Here is a 24741-nt window from a genome sequence, read left to right as displayed (position 1 = left end):
GGGGTTAGATATTGGGCGTGCTGATGATTCCAACTTTACTGCATGTGAGACTATAAAAATGTAAAGAATCAAGGCCATCCTCTGAAGAACGGTCCATCACAGGTTCAGCAAATGAAACAGAGTTCTTACCCTGTCCTACAATTGATAAAGCTTCATCCTTCAAGGATGACAAGAATGTATTGAGTTTCTTAAACCTTCTACTTTTGCTCACCCAAGCAAAATGAATCATCTAACATAATCCAATTCATCATGGAATTTATTCATTTTAAACTTTCACACTTCCGATTTAAAAACTTCTAACTGTTCCTGTATAAATAAGGTACTAAAAAAAAAAAGATTAAAAAAAAAGATAATAATAATTACTTGAATGCTAGGTATGGCAGGGCAGGAATTGTCAAAGTGGCCCTGTATGAAGTAGGCCTGTGGGATGTCTGAGGCCTGTGGAAAACCCAGTGCTGAGGGCCCAAACTTGGGAGGGATGCAGGGTCCTTAGCATGGCACACCTCCTGGCTGTTAAAGCCTAGAGCAATGATTGGAGTCAAGGGTTCTGCTGCCCCGCAATTGAGGGAGGAGAGACCTAAGGACATGGCTGTATGCTGAAATAGTAGGAAGTCCGCAAAAGCCAGTGATAGGCATCCCATGGATAAAAGCAACATTGGCTGGTCCCAGACAGTGGGAAGGAGCCACAATGGTGCAGTGTTATCCCTGAGGGGGTGGGGCCGGTGCAAGCAGAGCGTCATCGTGCTGCTCTAGAAGCCAGTCCTTCCACTGTGAACCCAGCCTTGGCAATTGTTGAGGAAGGTCCAGAGCAACGGATGCACAGAAACAGAGGGAGAGATGCACTGCCAGGAGCTGAGTAACATCAGAGCAGTCAGCTGAACAAAGCTGCCTCTGCTGACTCATCCATGATATTCTGGGTCCAGTGGTGAGTCTAGCGCTGCTACAATTTCACTAACTGATTTGTGAGTGGCATTGGGCACCTTTGGAAAGCCCCTAATGCAGCTATTAAGGTTGGGCCACATTCTTGCAGACGTCAGGTCAGCAGGTCCACAATAGAGGCAATCAAATTAATCAAAAATAAGATAAATAATTACATTTAATAGAAATTGAATGTGGTAGGCATGTAAAACATCCCTGAAGACATTAATGATGCCATCACCCAGCTCAAAAAGTTATTTTTTTTAAAGTAGAAGTTGCCCATTGGAACCCTATTGATTTTGGGGTCAAAACCCCCCAAAATCACTTGAAACCCATGAGGTGTTGATTGTGGTCACCAGAGGGAAACCTGGCAACCTTGATATACATTTTGTTTGGGTGGAAAAATTGATGCTTTTTAAATGGAGAGTGTCAATAGAAATAAACAGTTTGAAAACAATTTAGGGGTTGGGGTGATTTCAATAAAAATTGACAGTCATTGGTAATATTTTTTGTTGTCAGGAAAAGCACATTGTAAGCATTTTTTTGAGCACAACATTGCCATTTTTGAAAAAAATGGAAACTTCCAATCAACCCCAATTCTAATGAGCCATCCCAAGCCATCCCCCAAAAAACTAGGCCCACCATGGTGACCCAAAAAAGTATGAAGCTATAGCCATGATTAAATAGAAATGACTTCCTTGGTTACCAGAGAAGAAGCTGGCATAGCATCACCAATTACAGCTGTAGTACAGGTACTTCCGAAGTAAAAGCCACCTAAAATTCTTCAAACTTTAAAGCAAAAATGACAGGCAGAAAGTATTCCTATTAAGGTTCATTTAATAGCCCTAAAGCTATGTCATGCTGTCACATCATCACAACCCAACCAATCTCTCTGACAGTTGTGATGAAGCGCCACCCTACAAAGGGCAGAAAAGACAGAATAAGTTGAAGGAAAATTCTACTAGTTCTACTAGTTACTAGGGCATATTTCAGTCCATCAATTTACTCTTCGGGAGGGAGGCTAACAGCCCCCCTCTTGACAAAAAAACAAACCATGAAATTCCCATGCGGATCCTGTATCCCTCAGGAGATGCAAAAAAGAAGACCAAAACTAAAGTCACAGATGGTGCTACGACTGGCTGTCTGAAGGTGTTTGGGGCTGGCCAAAGAGGGACTATTTCTGGCCATCCCGTTACAATCCAGGAGGGTGGCGTTAGCCTTCCTCCCTACCAGATTCAATTCACGACTTACGACTGTGGCCCTGCATCCCACAGGGCCACACTAATTGGCCTGAACAGGAGTCACCAGGTGTTGAGGTGACATAGCTGTCCAGAGGTGTCCCAAATTCTGAGCGTAGAATGGGGGTGGGGGGGGAGGGGCAGGGGTTCCACTGCCAGGTCTGCTCCCCTGGCCATCTTCATAGGCTGGGAGGATGGGAAGGAGGGGAAGGGGACTGTAACCCTGGCAAGGAGGCTTCGGGGTTGCTCCCGTCTGCCCAAGTGGGACCCCGAGGCTCGTGGCTGGCTAAGGGCGGGAATGCCTCACTTCTCCCGTAAACGTGCTCCATGGAGGACATGCGCCACTGCCTGAAAACAAAAACCTAAATGTGTAGTGCTAGCGAAGGCTGGGGTCTGCCGAGAACCTTGCATAGCCCGAACGCTATTGCCCATTTCCAGACAAATTTGTCTAGCTTATCCTTGGCTACAGCGTGTTTGTATTCAGCCCTCACCCTGGCCCGCACCATGCAATGAAACAGAACCATGCAATCTTCCAGGGCACCACCTTCCATTGCCGCAGTCCGTGTCCGATGTATAACATGTTTTGCAGTGGTTACAAGGTAGTTAACTAGGCGGTCCCTGGCCCGCAATCTCTTATTGTTCGAGGTGGTGCGGCCATAAATGAATAGGTGAGGGCTGAATTGCAACCAAAAACGCAGGAGGAGGGCTTTCATTTCTGCGAGGAATGGTGTTAGCTGGCCAAAGAGGCCGCTAGCAAGGCTTATATGGACTACAACTTCCAAGCTCTTAGAGGCCCAGGTAGATCCACAGATAGGGGAGGAAACAAATCACCCAGCTGAGCCTAATGAGGGGGAATTAGACTCAGAAGAAACAATGCTGATCAAGGAGGAGGGTGTGCCAGAGTGGTGGAGCTGGCCAAAAAAACCTGGCTCTTCAGAGCAGGGGGAGAGTACAATGGAGATAGACAGCCTAACAGAGGAGTCTTCTTTATCCAGTATGGAGACAGAGTGAGTGGGCTGTCTGGGGCTGGGGACTAACTGTGTTTGTTAGCCACGGCTTTCAGAAAGGTCCTGGCTAGGCTGGGACGCTGGATGTTTTCCTTGGAGGAGGGGCACTTTTGGGACAAGTGGCTAGAAAGTGGAAAGAAAAGAACCCAGAGAACCAGAACAGCAAGGACTTGCACTAGTGGAGCAGAGGAGCGGCCCAACGGAGGTGGGGATCATCTACACAGTTTAGAATCAGGAGAAAGAAAGACTCCTGGCCATTGACTGTGCAGAATGGCTGATGCAGTGCTCTGCTCACAGGCCTAGTAAACGTGTTAAAACATAAAAAAAAAGAGAGAGTACGGTTAAAACAAAAGTAGTGCATGATTATGAGGTATGAGTGGATACATTTAAAGTACTGGTTCTGATCAAGGTAAGGGAGAATATAGTGTAGTGCACCATTAAAGCAATTGTTGAGCCGCAAGTTTGGAGCAGCATAATTTGGCTAATGAGAGACTGGAAAGATGGGTGACTGACCAGTTTAAGAGCCTTACTCACTGAAAGAAAACACAGTGAATGAGTTAGACTATTAACTGTCTAAAGTTAATTGCTTGCAGTGCCAACTATTCAACAGATTCATTTAGAGGTCCATAATAGAACCATCTCAGTAGCAGAGTGATCTCTGAATTTGTGAAGACAGAAAAATCTTTTAAAAACTCCTAAAATCTTAGTTATTTAAACAAGCTTTTGAAGAAATAATTCACCCAGATAATATACCTTAAAAGAGACATGTTCGGCTTAGGCAACAACTGGGAACATTAGCTAAAATATGTAAGAAATAGATGAAGTGTTTAATTTTAAATTTGCAGTGTGTTTTTATTATGCATGTCTGAAAGTGTGAACCTCCTTGATTGCTTGAAAATCAGTATAAAAATCAGTAAATAAAAATAAAAACAAAATAAAGCTCTGAACTCTGAGGTGGTCCTGCCAAGAGAGGGAGAGGGAAGGGGTTTGAGCTTTCATGATTAGTGACTGGAGAGCTTTATTGAAATATATGACATACAGAGGAGTTGGTCTGTTGAAGAAAAAGAGTAATCCTTAATAGTATAATAGCTGCACTCTCCCTCACAATAAACGTTTAGGAAGAGCTAGGGAATGGATTGCCAGTGTAAAGTAGATGGCAACAAATAGATCTTGGCTGAGAGTAAAAAGAGACTTAATCTGATTCAAATGTGGCAAGATCCTTGACTAGGGAATGTGTGAAGGTATCACTGTTATGTGACACTGTTCTTTTTCAGATAAAAGAGCACTATTAATTCTTTATTTTAATACTTAGTGGATAAACATTTACAAAAAGTCTTAGTGGAACACACACTGGGAATTCTTCATGCTTACTTTGTGGAGGATACATTGTGTAGGGGGATATATATATATATTTTTTTTTGTGTGTGTGTTTTTTAAGCATAGGATAGTAGGGAAAAGATCCCACAAAGAGAAGAGGGCAACAAAACCTGCTCCAGCCATGGACAATGAGACTTTGGACTGAGATAAGGGTATACACGCAACAAAAGAAAAAGCCAGGCCTGAGCTTTTTAATTTGAGAAGGACACACAAAAAAGAGAAGAGTATAGTAAAGAGAGTTAAGGAAAAGACACAGAGGAGGTTTAGCACAGATATATACAGAGCACCATACTTAACTTAAAAAGACCTCTGCTGAGCAAGTTGGAATCCACAACTAAAAGACAGGAAAGAGAGCAACACAAAGTATCAGTTTTTGGTTAATGGGAGAGAGACAAAGCATACAGAAGTAAAGCATTATAAGATTGGTAGTAAAGAAAATAGGTTGTAGTCTTGAGTAGCATTCTGGAATTCTGACTTGTTAAGTTGACATTCTAAAGAAACAAGATATAATATAAGGGATATAATATAGAATGTTACAAAGAAAATATTTAATGTTGGTTTGATAATATAGTAATACACTGAACAAGAAAATTTGGCACACTAAATAAAAGTTATTTGCTTTGATATAGAAAGTGGGTAATTCTTGTTTCTAATACTTTCTCCCTTTATATTGTGACGCCGTTAAGCCCGTTAAAACGGGCGAGATGTTTGTTCCAAATGCCAGCTAAGTGTTGTGTGTGGAGGTATCAGGATGTGTACTCTTCCCCTTGCACCCAATGCTCCCTCCTCCAGTTCTAGAGATGTGAATCGTGTCCTCGATCATCTTAACGATCGATTTCGGCTGGGAGGGGGAGGGAATCGTATCGTCGCCGTTTGGGTGTTTAGAGTATCGTGAAAATCGTTAAAATCATGAACCGGCACACTAAAACCCCCTAAAACCCACCCCGACCCTTTAAATTAAATCCCCCATCCTCCCGAACACCCCCCCCCCAAATGCCTTAAATTACCTGGGGGTCCAGCGGCGGTCCGTAGCTAAATCGGGGGAAGGGGGAGGTCAGGAAAACCGGCACACTAAAACACCCTAAAACCCGCCCCGACCCTTTAAATTAAATCCCCCACCCTCCCGAACCCCCCCCAAATGCCTTAAATTACCTGGGGGTCCAGCGGCAGTCCGGAACGGTCTCCTGCAATTGAATCGTGTTGTCTTCAGCCGGCGCCATTCTGCGCCGCCATTTTGCAAAATGGCGGCGCAAAATGGTGGTGGCCATAGACCAACACGATTCGACTGCAGGAGGTCGTTCCGGACCCCCGCTGGACTTTTGGCAAGTCTTGTGGGGGTCAGGAGGCCCCCCCCAAGCTGGCCAAAAGTCCCTGGGGGTCCAGCGGGGGTCCGGGAGCGATTTCCTGCCGCGAATCGTTTTCCATACGGAAAATGGCGCCGGCAGGAGATCGACTGCAGGAGGTCGTTCAGCGGGGGTTCCGGACCCATTTCCTCAACCCCCTCCCACCTTCCCACTGCTCCTTCTCATCTCTCATTCTCCCAATGTTCCTCCTTTCTTCCACAGGTCCTCTCCTGCAGCTCCCCTCATTCTTCATTAAACTCCCCTTTCCCTCACTGCTCCTCACTTGCCCAGCATCCTTCTATTTCTTATTCTCCCCCTCCTCATCCTCTGGTCCTCCCCTGTCTTCTTACTATTCTCTTCCCCCTCCACCCTCTGTCCCTTTGCACTCCCCTTGCATGCTCGTCAGTCAGAGCCGTGGGTCTCTCTCTCTCGTGCGCGCAACTCACCGAAGCCCTCACATGGCTCCATTTCATTCCGGCGCCGCTCTGCTCTGACTGACGTGCTCTCTCGCCCACGCATGCACGGTAGAGTTGCTCTCTACTGCGCATTTGTGGGCCGGTCAGAGCCCATTTATAAGGTACATTATGCAGTTTATTTATCTCTTTCTGGGTCACGTATTTGGGGAGGGGAGGCATATTAAGTTGTATACCCTGTGCAAATAACATTGTAGAGCCTGCTGCCAACAGTCACGACTTGTACATTGTAACATCTTTCACCTTGGTTATGACAGGTCTCCACGCACACGGATAGGTGCAGTTTACATTAGCAATTGTGTTAATTTGTTCTCAAAATCATCCTTTGGTTTTCCTTCCTGAAGGGATTTTAAGGGGTCTTGAGGAAGACTCATCAATTGTTTAAATAGTTTCAATATTGAGCAACATTAAGCCATGTGAACATTTAATTCACACAACATTCCAATAGATAACAAATGTTTCATTGTCTATAAACAAGAATGTTTCTTTATTAATTCTAAGTCCCTTGGGGATGCATTTAACACGGAAATACTCAGATAATGTGCCTGCATGTAACTCCTTGTGAATTAATTTTTTCTTTAATTTTACAAAACCCTTCCAATCAAATGTAGCTACAGGTACTTTATGAGTTTCAAATAATGCTAATCCAGAAATTATAAAGGAGCTGCCTGATCCCCTCTTATGGCAATTCCAGTGAGTATTTTTTTTTCTTTCCTATAAAATCATGCAGTCCAGCAGGCCACTAATAAATAATTAGCTTGGCTGAAGTACTAGTGCAATTTACGGGAGCATGGCTGGGCTTAATTCCATCTGTTGCAGTCAATTTTTAAGAGCAGGCTTTTCCCTTCCTGATGATTTGCATTTTTTTCCTGTTTCGATTGGAGGTTTTTCATTCTTCCTGCCTTAACTCCCTTTCGGTCTGATTCTGTAAAGTGCGCTTGGCCATGTGCACTGTTTATCGCGTGGTTGGCTGTGTGTTTCACATGCGTCTATTACCCCCTTATACTGAAAGGGGTTTAGCATGTCAAACGCATGGCCAGACTCCCTGGAGAAATAACAAATGAATGTTGATGAGGCTATTAGTTAGTCACTTGGGATACCAAAAGTAAAGGGGCAGATTTTATAAATCTGCGCATACGCGTACTTTTGCTCACGCACCAGGCGTGAACAAGAGTACGTGGGATTTCAATAGATACGCGCGTAGCCACGCATATCCATTAAAATCTGGGGTCGGCGCGCGCAACGCTGCCTCCATTCCCTCCGAGGCCGCTCCAAAATCGGAGCGGCCTTGGAGGGAACTTTCCTTCGCCCTCCCTTCCCCTACCTAACCCACCCCCCCCGGCCCTATCTAAACCTCCCTCATACCTCTATCACGAAAGTTATGCCTGCTCGAAGCAGGCGTAACTTTGCGCGCGCCGGGCCAGCTGCCGCGCTCCATGTTCCGGTCCGGGGGCTGGTCCAGGGGCTGCTGTCATGCACCCAGAACGCCCCCGGGCCGGATCCACGCCACCAGACATGCCCCCGAAATGCCGCATCACTCCCGACACGCCCCCAAAATGCCACATCACTCCCAGCACGCCCCCCAACAAGCCCCTCCATGCAACCCCCGGGACTTACGCGCGTCCCGGGGCTTGCGCACACTGCCGAGCCTATGCAAAATAGGCTTGGCGTGCACAGGGGGGGGGGGTTTGGGGTAGGTTTTCGGGGGGTACGCGCGTACCCCTTTGAAAATCTATCCCAAAATGTGCAGCCTGCAAAAGTGTTCAGAAAAAGCAGAAAATAGTAGGGATGTGCTATCATTCAGGATGAATTAGGCAATTTCAACGAAATTGCCTAATTCGTCCTGGTTCTGGGACTCTGAAACCCGAACGGATTTTTCCCGAAATTTCAGGAAAAAATTGATTTCAGGTTAGTGCGCACTCCCGTTAGCATGCAGTAACACTCTCACTAACCCGCAATTCGTGTCCCCAGAATTTCAAAGGCCCTAACCATGGGAAATACAATATTTCATGCGGCAGGCTGAAAACAAAGCTCGAACCAAAAGGTTTGGGCTTTGCACTTCCCTAGAAAATACTGCTTTTCTGTGCACTCTCCGACTTACTTTCCTAGCGATATTAAGTCAGAGAAACCAAAAATATTATAAAGAAAAAAAAAGTGCTGTTCGGTTAGGAGAATGGATGCTCAATTTTAATGGTGTCAGTTTTCCTAACTGATGGCTGTCAGCGGGTTCAGAAAACAGACGCTCGTAAAATTGAGTTTCGGTTTCCTGAACCTGCTGACAGAGCCACCTCTCCTGGGCCAAGGAGGCTCTAGGGGCGCGTAATTGTCACTAGTGCCTCTTTTTAGCACAACCCCTCATTTAAATATAGAATCGCGAGCCCAGGAGAGGTGACTGGGCACACGTTTCTTACTGAATTGGCCTGTTTGGCAGTTAATGTGGGGGCCATACTCCATTGCGTGGGCAGCTGGTGTGTGCAATGATCCCAGCAGCATGGACTTTATTGGCTCCTTTCCAAGCACTCCAGCATAGAGATTTCTTGACTTAAAAAAAAAAGTCTACTTTGGTGCACAATTGGGGGACCTTGAGTCTGTGCAAGAGTGGGGGATAACTCTCCATGCAGAGATGCTGGGTCAGAACTGCTTGCTTAGAACTTCCCACATGCAGTGTCTGCCTGTTCAGTTGCTTAAAAAAAAAAAAAAGGAGAGAGCTTAAAGTGGCAGCTCTAGCTTGCCCTATAAAAAGTATATAGCCAGGTACTGCAACTTCTCCCTCCCAGCAGAAAAAGGAAGAACACCTCTAAACATTCTCTGCTGCTTTGCCAGCGGGGGCCGTTGGAACATGCAGGACAATAAACATTATGAAACAATGAATGGGATGTACTGTGTTGCTTGGATTCCTCCTCCTGTCACGTGGTTTGCCCTATTTTTTATTTTTTTTTTTTTTTGGGGGGGGGGGGGGGAGAATGAGGCTAAAAATGGATGGAAGAGAATGCAAAAAGGAGCAGATCCAGAATACTTCTTTTAAGCTGTGACTTGGTTTTTTGAACTTTGCACTGAGATAAATATATTTGGCAGTAGAAACTTGCACAGTTAGTTAGCTCTGTAGTATTTTGCATTTATTTAAAATGTATAAACTGCCTATCTAAAAAACCCTAGGTGGTGAACAGAGAAAACATACACAGTTATAGTTGACAATGCAATAACAAACTATAAATAACTACAGAGACATAAGGCAAAAATCATTTCATCAATCCATAAAAACTGCAACCAGAGTCATAACATTATCCAAATGCTAATTGGAACAGACAAATCTTAAGCATCATTTTGAATTGTTTCAATTTGATATACAAAAAGCTCAAATGGAAGTGAGTTCTATAGTGTTGGGGGTGCAATTGGAAAAGCTTGTTCCGTGGTTTCTGCAAGCTTTGCATGACAGATGGAACCTCAAGGCCTCATTGGGAGGAATACAACGGATGGGTTGGGGTGTAAATTTGCAGAAGAGCATTTTCCCAGGGACAGGGATTTCATGACATGAGCTTGTACATAAGAATAGCTATTTTATACAAAATCCTTGATTGAACCGGAAGCCAATGTAGCTGATGGAAAACAGGTGTAATATGTTCTCTCTTTGGTTGACTGGTAATGAATCTAGCTGTTGAATTTTGCAGAAGCTGTAAGGCCTTGATTGTAGCATTAGGAAGTCCAATACACAGCAAATTGCAGTAATCCAACATACACATCTGTGGTGCAGATGGCTCCTGCTGTGTGATGGCTGTGGGTTTGAAAAGTCTTAGCTCAAAGGCATGAATTTAAAAAGAAAGGAAGAAATAATTGTTATACATATTTTTTTGCATGCTGTTTATGTTGAAGTAACAGCTATCAAATATAATTTTTTAAAAGGGAGAGCATACTAGGGCAGTTCGCTTCTAATATTTTCTGGGTTTTTTTTTTTTCATTTATATTTAACTATAATTAGTTTTTATTAAAGCCATAGGGCCCAGAAGGTTGACTTGGGGCTCTTGGGGGGTGGGGGGCGGGAAGAGGGGAACAGCCGCCACAGAGGACAGAGTCATACGGCCAGTATCAAATAAGCCAGCAGTAGAAGATCAGAAGGATATGGATGATCTCATGATGGAATTACGACAGCAAGTCAAACTGCATGCAGCCATTTGGATGAGGCAGATCCTTCGCTGTGATGGACCTGTGGCAAAAAGAGAGGTCAGCCACCAAAGCATTTAGACAAAGGACAGCAGCCAAAAGTGCAGCACATGTCTGACGGTAGGAGGGCCACTTCTCCTCATCTGAATCCCGTAGATCTATTTCTTCTGCTTGCTCACTGCATCACATGATATCAGAGTCCAACTCTGTCACATTAGATAATAAGAACATAAGAAAATGCCATACTGGGTCAGACCAAGGGTCCATCAAGCCCAGCATCCTGTTTCCAACAGTGGCCAATCCAGGCCATAAGAACCTGGCAAGTACCCAAAAACTAAGTCTATTCCATGTTACCATTGCTAATGGCAGTGGCTATTCTCTATGTGAACTTAATAGGCATCAGTTTTATTTCCATGTAAACCGGTGTGATATGTATATTATACAGGAACAGCGGTATATAAAAACTAAAAATAAATAAATAAATAAATAGCAGGTAATGGACTTCTCCTCCAAGAACTTATCCAATCCTTTTTTAAACACAGCTATACTAACTGCACTAACCACATTCTCTGGCAACAAATTCCAGAGTTTAATTGTGTATTGAGTAAAAAAGAACTTTCTCCCATTAGTTTTAAATGTGCCCCATGATAACTTCATGGAGTGCCCCCTAGCTTTCTACTATCCGAAAGAGTAAATAACCGATTCACATCTACCCGTTCTAGACCTCTCATGATTTTAAACACCTCTATCATATCCCCCCTCAATCGTCTCTTCTCCAAGCTGAAAAGTCCTAACCTCTTTAGTCTTTCCTCATAGGGGAGTTGTTTCATTCCCCTTATCATTTTGGTAGCCCTTCTCTGTACCTTCTCCATCCGGTTTGAGGTATGATCTGCTATGTTTATGGCAATATGTAATGTTTACAGCAACATACAGAACATCCTGTCCAATAGTCTGGAGCTACTTACATTAAAAGCATTGAAGAGATGGAGATAGCAGTTACTAGCTGTGACCTTGATAGGTTTGTGGCAATATAAGATATGCATTACAGAATTCCAGATATCAGCCTTGATATGCATACAGCAGTATTAAGTATATTTACAACATTATACTACTTTACCAAGTTTGGAACATAGGCTCAGAAGTGTTTACACAGGCAGGATTACTGAGTTTGAGATGTGGCCACAGCTAGGTTGGTAGGGAGCTTTCAGCAAGCAAAGTTACACTGCTGTGGGCTGTGGTAGGGTTGACCACATCCAAGGGCACACAGCAAGTATTGTGTTTTAAAGCAGGTTAGTCAGGGAATACCAAGTAATCAGACATCCTGTCCCTGTGTTGCATGGGTGGGTGAAAGCTGAAATGGGTTGCCTGTCAAATCTTCAACTTTCATGGCTGGGACTGGCCTGTTCACACCCCCCCCCCCCCAAAAAAAAAAAAAAAGTTTCATATTCATCAGTGACTCCTTCTCTTTATGGACCAGGACATTGTTGTGCTGCAGAGAATGATTTACTTAGTGATCAAGGATCAATTGCAGGATAATTTGAGGGGCAAAGCTTTGATGGCTCTGTGTCCCAGAGAGCAGAACATGTAAAAGGGGTTGGCCTGTAAGGTCAACCCTCCAGCAGCATGATGCTTATTGAGTATTTTTGAGAATTGAAATTCAGCAGGCGAGGGCATAGTTTGAGAAATTAGATGGCATATTTTTTATACTCAATTGATTTGTTGTATACAATTGACCTATCTTGTGCCATATACATTCAATAAAGATCTTCATTTTCGAATAGCAATGTGATATAGAGTTCTGTCACAGGGTCCAATTGAGAAAAAGGGGGGTGTGCAATAAAATAGGTTGGGAGAGGGAGGCATGCTTGTAGATCTGATAAAAATGATCTATGAAAGTCAGAGAAAACAAAGTTCCACATGTATTTTGAGACTCAATCGTTTACTTAATTGTTATTGATAATTTATATGCATTCTAGGATTTGAATTCACTAAAGCTTCCTCAATGACATATGTATTTGTCTATTTAAATAGATAGTGGTCCCTTTGGGTTGTGGCTCAGCAGTTTCCAATAGGGATGTGCATTCATTTTCATGAATTAGACAATGTCAATGATATTGTTTAATTCATAATGCTTCGTTAAATCGGTGCTACTGAACTGAAATTTCGGCAAAATTCGTATTTTGTGTTAGTGCGCACTAACGGAGTTACTGCGCCCTGCATCTCTCTTAGGGGCAGACTTTAAAAGCCCTACGTGCATAAATACAGCTGGATTTAAACGCGCCGAACCAATTTTGCATAGGCCCGGCAACGAGCGCAAGCCTCAGGATGTGTGTGTGTCCTGTGGTTTTGTGAAAGGGGCGGGGCCAAGGCCTCCGGCACAGTGGCCGTGCCGGTGGATCATGCAACCTATGCCTGCCTGGAAGCAGGCACAACTTCCAAAATAAAGGTTAGGGGGGTTTAGGTAGGGCTGGGGGGGCGGAGAAGGGAGGGGAAGGTGGGGGGGCAGAAGGAGCAGCCTCGGAAAGAACAGGGAAATCCCCCTAGGGCTCGGCACTCGCAAGGTGCACAAGTGTGCACCCCCTTGCACGCCGACCCCGGATTTTATAAAATGCACATGGCTGCGTGTGCATATTAGAAAATCGGGCGTAGATTTGTATGTGCCAGGTTGCGCACATAAATCTATGCCCGCGCGCAGGTACTAAAATCTGGCCCTAAGTGCGCAGTAATACCAATTAGTGCACACTGATTTTCTAGCTAACAATCTCCTCTGAATTGATACTTTATAATTTTTAAGTAGCATTTTTTAGTGCGCACTAACATTAGTTATAGCACACCACTACATACTTAGGGCGCACTAACAGGCCTTAATGCGCATTTACATCTAGCTAGTGCGCACTATTTTTTTTGGTGTACTTTGCAGTAATGCGGAGAGTGTGTGCACTAACTAGTTGTTAGTGCGCAGTAAGGCCCATTAGTATGCACTTCGTCGATAATTGCTGAAAAAAATTAAAAAAAAACATGGGAAACCGAAATTTTCCACGGAGCACCCGATCCGAAGCCCAAACCGATATGTTTAAACGAAGCACATCTCTAGTTTATAATATTTTTAATTTTTATATCATATTGGAATTTCATGTATTTCCTGCCAATAAGCATTATCTGCCATATTATCTAGTTATTTTTCTTCACTCCCCCTAACAGATTGCTAAAGCTGTTCCTTGGTCTCCAATGAAATCTCAGTAAAATAAACTACCAGTTATGCCCATGCATTCTTTACTTATTTATTAATGTTCTCAGTTTATATAAAGTGCAATCAATTGCACTACTGGTGTGGAAATGCAGTATGATGTATTTTTATAAGTCTTAGCAGACAATATCCCTCCATCAGGTTTTATCTAGTTAAATATATGGCCATAACATAACTATAAAATCTAAATGATGGAGATCTTCACACTGTGTGCGGATGTCATAATCATAAAAATGAGAATTGAAAGGGGCTGGACACAGCCTACCCTGTATTATTGCACACATGCGCTATTACTGAAATATTTAACATAATATTTTATTGCTATCAAATATTCCAGCAGTTCTATTTGTATACGTATCAAATTACAAGAGAAAAGGTAACAATCAATATTTTCACTGGCATTTTCACTTGCAATGTTATTTAAAATTGTACACACAGGCACTTCAGATTATTCAATTATTTTGTATTTCTGTCTGCTCTATTCATTCTTACACTTGTCACCTCAGGGAAAGGATTTATCTCTTAGTACATCTCTTAAGCTGTCAGTTCAACCTTTCTTTTTGTATTTGCCAATTTGCCATCCCAAAAGGATTTGGAAGCCTCAGATGTACTGTGTCCCCTCTTTGGCATGCCCACTACCTAACAGGGTAAAGCAACTCTCCTGCACACCTTCTTGAATCTTGTGAAAACTCAAGCTGAAAGAATTACATTTGTGGCCCAGAGGTTTACGTTGCAATGTATCTACTTCCCCCAAACCACAAAACTCCAATTCTTATACAATTACTTTCATATGAATAAAATGATCAAAAACTCTCATTCTGGTTTGTTCAATGAAATGTGGTTACCAGACTGGCCCATCCTTCAGATTATGGACTGCACACTCAGCATGTGCGCATTTTTTGTTATGATTCCTATTAATGTTTCCCTTGTTTATTTAAAAATATATTTTATTAGTATATCTTTTGGCATGTCTTTTTTTAAAACTTGCTGTAGATCTTTGTGCTTGTTAGGTATAGTGATTTATACTTTTAATAAAATGAAATCAGGTCCACCTTTCCTAAATCATGCATCTGCTTTTGTTAAGCAGAAGGAAAATGTGCAGTATTGGATTAATAAATGCTTATGCTTTTTCAAGTGTGTTAGGGAAAAATGATTTGTGCTCCTAAAATTATTTAAAAATGCATTATGTTCATAAGTGCACTGTTGAAAATTATCCTGTTCAGATTGTGTGAGGCCATTCCATTTTAGTACAGCATTAGAAATAAAAATATTAGCAGAAACGGTATGGCATTGCGATGTCAGGGAAAACAAGACCTTTTCAAAGCTCTACATTTGTGGAATATGTGACTAAAAAGGCAAATTTAATTTCAACATTCTATACAGAGCACAAAAACTGTTTCTTTTCAACATTGCAAGCATGCAGCTATTTTTTTTTTATCATACTGCTCCTTTAGTGTAGTTCTTTCTAAACATTTAGCCATTTTGACCCCATTTTAGCACTTGACAATTCTCATGAATTCCAATGACAAAAACAAATAAACAGAGGTGTGATCCCCCTCCAACAAGCACTCCTTAGTCCTTATCACCTTTCCTACACTCCAAAGGGCTTCTTCTCTTAACAACCTCCCCTCCAGTGTTTCCCCTCTCTCACCCTTTATTTCTCTCACCACCATAACCTATCCTTCCTTTCTCACTCATTCCAGCTCTTTTTGCATCCCACCAACTGATCCTCTCTCAATCCCAAGCCATTTTTATAGCCTCCAACTGATCCTCTGTCATCCCCTCACTCTATCCCCCATTTGCTCTTGTTTCATCCCATTCCTTCTCTCATTCCCACATCCCCCCTCACTCCCCCGTCCTTTTACATCCTCCAATTGATCTTCTGTCATTCCACCCCCCTCACCCTCCACAACCAATCCCTCTCCCCACCTTATTCAGTCCTCAAAAAACTCTCCTGCATCAAATCCTTCCTTTCAAATAGACCCTTCTACAACTATCCCCCTAGTGTAGTTCAGTGGCAACATTTTCTTTTTTGCTTGGGCCAAATGTGGATGACAGGTGGTGGGAAGAGAGGTTAGATTGCCGACAAGGGCAAAATTATTCTCTTGTGTAGGTTCAATGTTGAGGTGAAGAGAGAAGAGGAGTGGCAATCTCCACCAACCCATGCACACTCAGCTCTCTCCTCCCCTCCCTTCATGGTTGGTCTTTAACCTTTCAGAGATCTGAAGTGGCAGCAGTAGCATTACTAATGAAAGACAGTATGGGGCCAGTGGGTTAGTGCAAGCTCATGGGCCCTGCGATGGCCTTGATCATTCCTCAAGCATGGTTTCCTGTTACCACAAAAACTCATGTAAGACTAGTGTCACAGCAGAACCTGTGAGTGTATGCTTGTTCCCAGGCCTCACGCAGACTTCCGTTACTAATGTTGCTGCTGGTAACTGAAGAGTTGCTGTTTGAGGCACTTGTGACCCAGGTGATGGTTTTGTGACCCCATTAAGGGTCCTGACCCACAGTTTGGGAAGACCTACTTTAGTGTTAGGTCTATTGGGACTGTTCTCTACTAGAGCTGCAATGTCATGAGCCTGTATTCACAACTCTCCAAGAGGTTTCCCCCCCCCCCCCCATTTTAAACTCCACCACTTTAATCTAGCCTAGTCAACAAATTTACAACACAGCCAAAAGCCACCTGCCACAGCTCTCTCCAGAGTTCATTATGCAGGCACCCCATATCCAACCATTAGGTGTCTGCATTGTGCTATGGCAGGTGTGCCTTCCTTTCCAGGGGTCCTGACTGCTGCTTCTGAAGCATCCACAGCCAACCTTGGCCTAAAGAGCAAGTTGGGCATAGGAATCAAATCCAGATATCTCACATAACTCCCACTGAGCCATTGGACTGGCTGAAATGTCCTGACTCATTAATGCTTAAATAAAATATATAAGGCTAATCAGGCAATTTATTCACTTAATGACTTGTTCAGTTTTTAATATGGTCAGCCTATATATAAATGTGATATAAATGTGAAATTAATAATGCTTAGAAAAGGAACAGACCAACTATAAAAATCAAATCTTAACAAGAGTTAATGTGTACCATGCTTGCCACCTTTATAAATAAAGTGAGTCACACCTTCATTGTTAGAGCTCCTGACCTGATTTAATAAAATCTTTTGAAAAGAAAGATTTATGAAAAAGCACTTTCCCTTACAATAGATATTATTATTGCAAATCAGCATGACAAGATCATTCATTTTGATACATATTCTCAATAACACAGGACTGTTAGGAGTGACACTACAACCCTACAATCCAAAACAAATACTAAGATCCCAAAATTAGACTACTGAATATTCCTACAATATGGAACACACATTTGATGCAAATAAGAGATTAAGTATTCTTCTTAATGGTTCCAAAGCTCTTGTATTCCCTACCGGAAACACTATGTATTTTACTAGATAGAAAGAAATTAAAGAATGAAATAAAAACATGGCTATTCATACATGCATATAATCTAACTTAAAAACTCAGAATTTGAGCCACAAAGACAAGAGGGACAAATGATAATTGCATCACGAAGAATAAATCAAATGAGAGAATGCATGATTCTCAAACAACCCACAGACTAAGATGTAAAAACTACCATTTATTTGTGATTACCCTCACTCCTTGCCCTATGTACTAGTTGTAATTCCATATATCCCAGAAACCATCATTAGATATATGGAAATTAATACCTACATATGAATACCAACATAGTAACAGATTGCTATGTGTTATGAGATAATATTGGCTGTACGATAAGATATGGGAACCATACTAGACATTGTATAATTAGATAGGTGAAATATTGTAATGTATACTACTCTGTATTGAATGTGGGAATTGTAATATTAAAAGTGGTGATATGTTTCTTCTGACATTAAAAATAAAAAGACACATTTACCAATCTCTTAGGAATGTAGGATTGTTACCTCTGAATTTAATAACTGTTGGGCATAAAACCAAAAGTCAACCCAGAAGTCTTTCTTTTTAACATTCAATAATGTTATAACTGCATACTTAATTATTCTGGGTGAAACACTTCCAGGTTTCAATTTTACTCTGGTAGTCAACCATATTAGGCCTGAAAAAACACCACGCTTCTGAGATTACAAATGTGAATCTAAGATATTAAATTCTAGTCCCAGAAATGTTAATGTGTGGTGCCATAAATTTTCATACTCTTCAAATCCAATCGATGTTGCCTCAAAGGAATGTATTATGAGTTCTAGAGTTATAAAGGAACCTTTAAGGACTGACAGATTCAGCTATTAATTTGAAACTTAAAATCTTCCTTTATTCCAGAGTTGAAATATTTTGGTGTTGCTTTTATGCTGCCATGGTTTTTATATCACTAAATCTTAATTCTAATTTGCATTCCAAATTTTGTTGGACCTCTTATAAAAATAAAAGAGGTATGAGCCTGTTGACATGGATTTGAACTTGCCTCGGTCCAGGGTGTTAACATTTTAGCATCCATGCCTTTAAATGAGTTCAGCTACCAAAATGCATGTGGCTGAAATATGAAGGTGATAAACAAGAAATGATACTGTAAAAGTCTATCCATAGACCCTTGAGCTGGAGCGCATCTCCCAACTCTTCCCTTTGCAAAAGTAAAAGATACCAATACATACTATTTTCTAACTTCCTATACAAAACAATTTATTAACAGCATGACAGTGTCTTTGCAATCAAATGGTTAACACATGACAACTGGTGCTGAAACACATTTGTACACTGTACCATGTATAATACACAAGGATTTTAGTCACTTTAATAATTTCATGTGGTAATATAGGATTGCAGAATAGTGGTGATGATTACTGTTGTGAATGTGGTTAGTCCATCCAAGGTGTGAAACTGCAAATATCTAGAGAAATCTTGATATAAATATAATAAATATTAGTTTCTCTAGGTATTTGCAGTTTCACTTGTTGTGCTGGTGCACCTAGTTTTTGGACTCTTTGTTGTGACAGACCATCCAAGGACCATTGCAAGCATCCTGAAGCTTGAACTGGAAGAATGGTTTATAAGACCATATCTTAATGGCCCACAAACCTTTCAAGGGATTACATAACTCATTACTGAGAACTATGCAGCTCCCTGGTCTATGTCCCTCCGTCCCATCTGATGGCTTCAGCCAATTCTACAAAGGGTGGTGGTGTTCCAGGCATATTTAAATTGTTTGTGCGGAGTACCACCGAGTTTATAGTTGGCACTGGCTCCAACACTATAAGGTGCTTGTTGAGGCTGGATGGCATGATGCTGGTGCCCTCTGGAGTCAAGGTAGGCATATTTTCCTTCCTGGGGAGAATGAGAAGGATTTGATAGGACTGGTTAAAGCACCTTTTGATGACAGTAGTTCTCAATCTTGGCAGTCATCATAGATACATGCATTTTCTCTGGTAAGTCTCTTTTCTTTTACCTCCTGGGATCCATCTCCTCTCTGCCATCTGCCCTCCACAATGACAACCATCAGCATGCTCCAAGCTTACTTTTATTCAGGTTTGCAGCAAGGCAGCTGAACCATGAAGTAAATACTCAGTTTAGTGTGTACCAGTGGCGTAGCCAGAATTGATTTTTTGGGTGGGCACAAGGTTAACATGGGTGGGCTGTAGGCATGCAGGTCTACTAGTTGTTTTTTTACTGATAAATAATGGCAAATTATGCAGCATAGCATTCACATCTACGCCTAAGTATGAGGTTTACTTAATGATACAAACATAATTCACGGTGATTTGTGGTACTTTAGCCTTCTTATTATTACGATTTTATACACGGCTCCTACCTGTCCATAAATTTTGAGAGAGCGGTTGTGTTGCTTATATTTAAATTGCTAACATCTCAAAATATACATATATATTTTTACCTTTGTTGTCTGATCTTTGTATTTTTCTAATCAGTTGGTCCTGGTCTCTTTTTCCCATTTTTTCCCTTATAGCTCATTTCCTAATTCCTTTTCAGTGTCTTTCTTCTATTACTGTCTTCTTCCCTGCCACACACACACACACACACACGCTTTCTCTCACAGACTCCCTCTCACACACTCAAGCTGTCACTCTCATATGCTCTCCCCCACCCCCCCACAAGCTCACATTCAAGTTCTCACTTTCTCACCCCTCCCCAGGCTTATATTCTTATGCACACACAGACGCACATCCAGGCACCCATTCTCACCCACACACATAAACCCAGACTCCCATTCTCACCCACAAACCCATGCTCCCAGTCTCACCCACACATATTCAAGCTCCCATTCTCATCCATACATATACACATTTAAGGTCCTATTCTCACCCACACATACACACATTCAAGCACCCATTCTTATCCACATATTCAAGCTTCCATTCTCACCCACCCACACAAACCCAGGCTCTCATTCTCACCCATATGTACACACATTCAAGCTCTTATTCACCCACATATTCAAGCTTCCATTCTCACCCACATACACACCCAGGCTCCAGTTTTCACCCACACACACTCCCATTCTCATCCACACATACACATTCAAGCACGTGCACAGCTTCCGCTTCCTCCCCCCAATGCAGGAAGATCAGCTGCCTCTCCTGCTGCCACCGGCCTCCTGCTATCTTCTTCGGGCGTCAGGCGGTATGGCCCGCCGACCTTCCTGTCGGGGGGGGGGGGGAGCGGAAGCGCAGCGCACAACGTCCGCTTCCTCCCTCCCCCCCCCAAGCAGGAAGATCGGCGGGCCATAGGGCCCGACGCCCGAAGAAGATAGCAGGAGGCCGGTGGCAGCAGGAGAGGCAGCTGATCTTCCTGCTTTGGGGGAGAAAGCGGAAGCTCTGCGCAGCGCTTCCGCTCCCCCAAACAGGAAGTTCGGCTCACCGTTTGACCCGAAGATAGCAGGAGAACTGGTGGCAGCAGGAGAGGCAGCTGATCTTCCTGCATTGGGGGGAGGAAGCGGAAGCTGCGCGCGCTTCCGCTCCCCCCCCGAACAGGAAGGCCGGTTGGCCATACGGCCGCAGCAGCGCTTCCCCACGTGTGCCGTGATGGCGCGCGAGGCGTGGGTTCTCTTGTTCGCTGTCGCGGGGATGGGATCCCGCGACAGCCTTGCAGTTCCGGTGCTAGTTGGGTGGGCCTGGGTCTAAGTTGGGTGGGCACCTGCCCACCCAGGCCCACCCGTGGCTACGCCACTGGTGTGTACATGTTTTTCTGTGGCCTTGTGCTATTTAGTGCTATTAGCACAGATGCTAGTAGCACAAAGGGGTCTGCAGGAAAAACATTTTCATTTTGTTTTGGTGTTGGTCGAGTTTTTCCTTTTTTTTTTTTTAAATTTCATTTGTTTCATTCATTACTATTTATTGAAAATAAAATGAGATGTTATTTTCATCTGTGATTTAAAATTGTTAGGCTAGGGAGAACCACCAGCCCCAGGTGTCACACTTTGCACCCATGATGAAAAATTATCTGACAGGGGCTGCCACCCTCCCAGCATCCCCCTTTGGATACTGAGATTTTAAATTGTTATGTATCTTAGGGCAGATGCCAGCCTGAAGACACTCCCCCCCCCCCCCCCCTTTAAAAATGTTGGGCCAGATACTTCCCCACACATACATTCCACCACAATCACACAGAGCACCAACACCCTCTTCCTACCTGTCCAAGGTGAAAATCTGTGCCTAAACTCCCACTTCCTGATCTCACTTACCCCAGTCCCAAGAAGTTCCACCTGCAAAGGATCCAGTGCCTAGCTGGGAGGGTACAAAGTTCAGTCCTCCTAGCTATACATCCAGTATTGCTATGACAGCAACGCTGTTAGTGTATACTATCAGCATTTCTGTGATAACAAGGTTGGAAGCTGGTAAGACACAGGCTTACAGCTCTCCTAGCATCTAGCATTGCTCTGTACACTAAGAGTGGTCCTGTCAGAACTAGTGTGGCTCAACCAAAACAACTGCAAAACATTATTCATAGCTTATCTGGCTACAAATGCTCTATCAGTGGTATCTCCATTCTCCATGTCTTCAAATAGCTCCTATGCTCTATCAAGCATTTCCGCAGATGCCTTTTTTTTTCTTTTTCCCATGTATAGTTTGTCACAGGAATACATAATATTATTTGTGTCCTACAGCAATAAAAGTTGCACTTAGAGATTTGTGTATCTATTAGTGATCATGTTTGTGCATTATTCATCCTATCTATTATCTGTAAGACCCATTTCTCATGGACCATCATTTTGTATACCAACTTGGGTGAATCTCTTATGATTTGTTGCCCACCTTTTTAAAAGACATAAATAGATTGTAGCTCTGTATACCATACATCAGGAGTTCAACTAAAAGAATGGCTAATTCATTAGATGCTTAAACTCCATACTAGATGACATAAACATGTACCACAGGGGCAATGTCCACTAATGCTGTCCTCTCCTTGCCCTTGTACAGTTGCAAGGTTGAAGATGCAATCAATTCTCTTATGTGCTTGCCATGTATAACTGCTATACTTGGAGCATCCTTGAAAATCTCATGACAAAATTTGTCAATATTTTCTCAGAATGTGTCCAGTCTGGGTAGAGAGATGAGTAAATCTCATAATACATGTCAAACAATTGTCCGCTAATCTTTGTGTCATTTGTAAAAGTAGTTCAGAATCACAGCATAAAATCCACTTATAAAAATGTTGTATGTTCCTACAGGGATGGCTTCTAGATATATTTCCCACAGTTTTTACTGATCCTTAAAATCATTGAATTGTGAACATCAAATCACCCTACATACAGCAAGTAGATACATTTTACTTCTCATTTCCTAGAATAGGAGTCTATATAAGCCTGTTGCTGCATTATGTTACTCGTAAACCGAGGTGATGTTCCGAACATGCTGCGGTATATAAAAATACTTAAATTTATAGAAAGCCTTCATATCATCTGTAACAGCTATGTTAATTGAAAATTTGCTCTTTAAATTCTTCTATAATACCTCTCATATGTTTACCAATGGGGCGCTCACATTTGATCTACTTATTTTTTAATGTACAAACAAATTATAATTGTATATTTCTAGTATGTAACATCAGTTCCTATATGAACTGTTCTATGTTTTGATATGCCGCAAGCAGGCTCTTACCTTTGGCCCGGAGGCCGAGAAGCACGGGCCTTTCCTGCGGCGTGGAGCCGCCACTGTCCCACGGCCCGGTAAGGCCGCAGCCTGCCTCTTCCTACTCGTGGCAGGAGCCGCCGATGCTGGGACCTTCCTTGCGGTCCGGCCACCATCTTGCCAGCATGGTAGGAGCTGTGCCAGGCCTTCCTTCGTGGCCTGGGAGGCCACCGAGGCCGCATCCCGAGGTTTCCTGTCCAGCTGTGCCACCCCTGGATTTCTCCTGCGTGGCTGAAGCTGCCACTCCTCGTCGGGCCTGCTCCATCTCCCCTCCGGCTCAGCATACAGCAGCAACATGGCCACTGTCCAGGGCCCTGCCCCTTCCTTCCTAAGGGGCGGGCCCGCGGCTTCATCCTGGATTTAAAGGGCCAGCCAGGTGTGGCCCATCTGAACTCCTCCCGGGGAGTTGCCTGCTTCCTGCCCTATATAAAGGCTTCTCCATCAGTCAGTCCTTGCTTTGGCAAGGAGCTAGTCCTCCTGGGCTAGTCCTCCCAAGGACTTCTTGTTTGCAGCTCCTGCCTGGCATCTTAACCTTCTTCCATGGATCTTCATTCTTTCTGGTCTCTGTCCTGATGTTTCTTACTTGATGTCCCAAGTTCTGTCATGTTCCCGGTCCTAATGCACCAGGAGGTGGGACCCGTGCCTCCGGAGATTTCCTGCTTTTACTCCGAGTTTCCATACTGCAAGCTTTTTCCCTAGTTCCAACTCCGGAGGATCTGAGGGGTTTCCACTAACCTGCGCTGAGACTGCCTGAGCCTGTCCTGATCTCCTCGTGGTCAGCGATCAGCCATCTGGCTGTGCAGGGTGCGAAGGGGACAGTGTGGTCCGTGACCAGCCCCACGTGCTGTGTAGGGTGCCAGAGGGTCTTGCTCATCTCTCTTGTTTCCTGTCTTCGTCCCATGCTCCACATCAGTCTTCACTCCAAGTTCCGGTCTTCACTCCAAGCTCCAATGCTTACGAACTTCTTCCACTGTGACCTCTGTCTGGCCTGCAGCCTCTGCTACACCCTGTGGCAGGTCCAAAAGGGCTTGGAATGGTCGGAGGACCATTCAGAGACCACCATTGCATTGGTGTTCTCATGGACATGCAGGTTGGCGGAGGATTCAAGACTTGGACTGTCTTCAGTGCAAAGGTACACATTCTCCTTTTTCCATCCTGGAGAGCCCTCGGTTGTGCTTCGTCCCATACTCAGCACACCAGAATTGCCATGCCTTGAGCGTCCCGAGCTCGAGGGAGACGCAAGCTCCAACACTAAGCATGAATTTTTAAAGGCAAGTGTGATGTACATGGTTTAAAGGACAGGAGTTTGTGAAAATTTGTACTCTAGGCTACATGCCAGATAAAGCATTATTTTCTATTTTGTATTTATAAGGAAAAATATGAATACATAAGTCTAACTGTAGTAATCTCATTTAATTGTAAAGCCTATTGCTGATTTATTGATCATTGTAAACCGAGGTGATGTTTTTAACGTGCCACGGTATATAAAAAAATCTCTAAATAAAATAAATAGTGAGTGAGTTTTGTTTGTAATAAGATAGTACTATATCTATGTTTTAATGTCTCTACATTTCTAGCAATACATATTTGCATGAATATATGCAATGAGATCTGGTTTTCAGGTAACTGATTGGCATGCAATTGTTAGTGTATGAACTCTAACCAAACGACTTTGAGAGATGTGGAGTATGTTGAATGGGAATCTCGAGGTTACTTTCAAACCAAATGCCAGAGTGTTTTTGTTTTTTTTTTTGTTTTTTTTTAAAGCAAGTGCCACTATTCCTAGAGGGAAAAGTAGTCTTGGTTCTTGAGAAGAGCC

The 24741-nt window shown here is 43.1% G+C and overlaps 1 protein-coding gene and 1 long non-coding RNA gene across 4 annotated transcripts in view; one reads left to right on the top strand and one right to left on the bottom strand.

Moving 5' to 3' along the window:
• NRG3 (neuregulin 3) overlaps positions 1-24741 on the top strand; it is a 1991595-nt gene that overhangs the window by 239774 nt on the left and 1727080 nt on the right. The window lies entirely within an intron of this gene.
• The window catches only part of LOC115095555, a 36641-nt gene continuing 30423 nt past the window's right edge, over positions 18524-24741 (bottom strand). The window contains exon 4 of the long non-coding RNA XR_003857814.1: positions 18524-19104. This is a non-coding gene — a long non-coding RNA (uncharacterized LOC115095555). The remainder of the gene's footprint in view (positions 19105-24741) is intronic.

This window comes from Rhinatrema bivittatum, chromosome 7 (assembly GCF_901001135.1).
Source record: "Rhinatrema bivittatum chromosome 7, aRhiBiv1.1, whole genome shotgun sequence".
Taxonomy (NCBI): domain Eukaryota; kingdom Metazoa; phylum Chordata; class Amphibia; order Gymnophiona; family Rhinatrematidae; genus Rhinatrema; species Rhinatrema bivittatum.
This window is presented reverse-complemented; position numbering and strand designations above follow the sequence as displayed.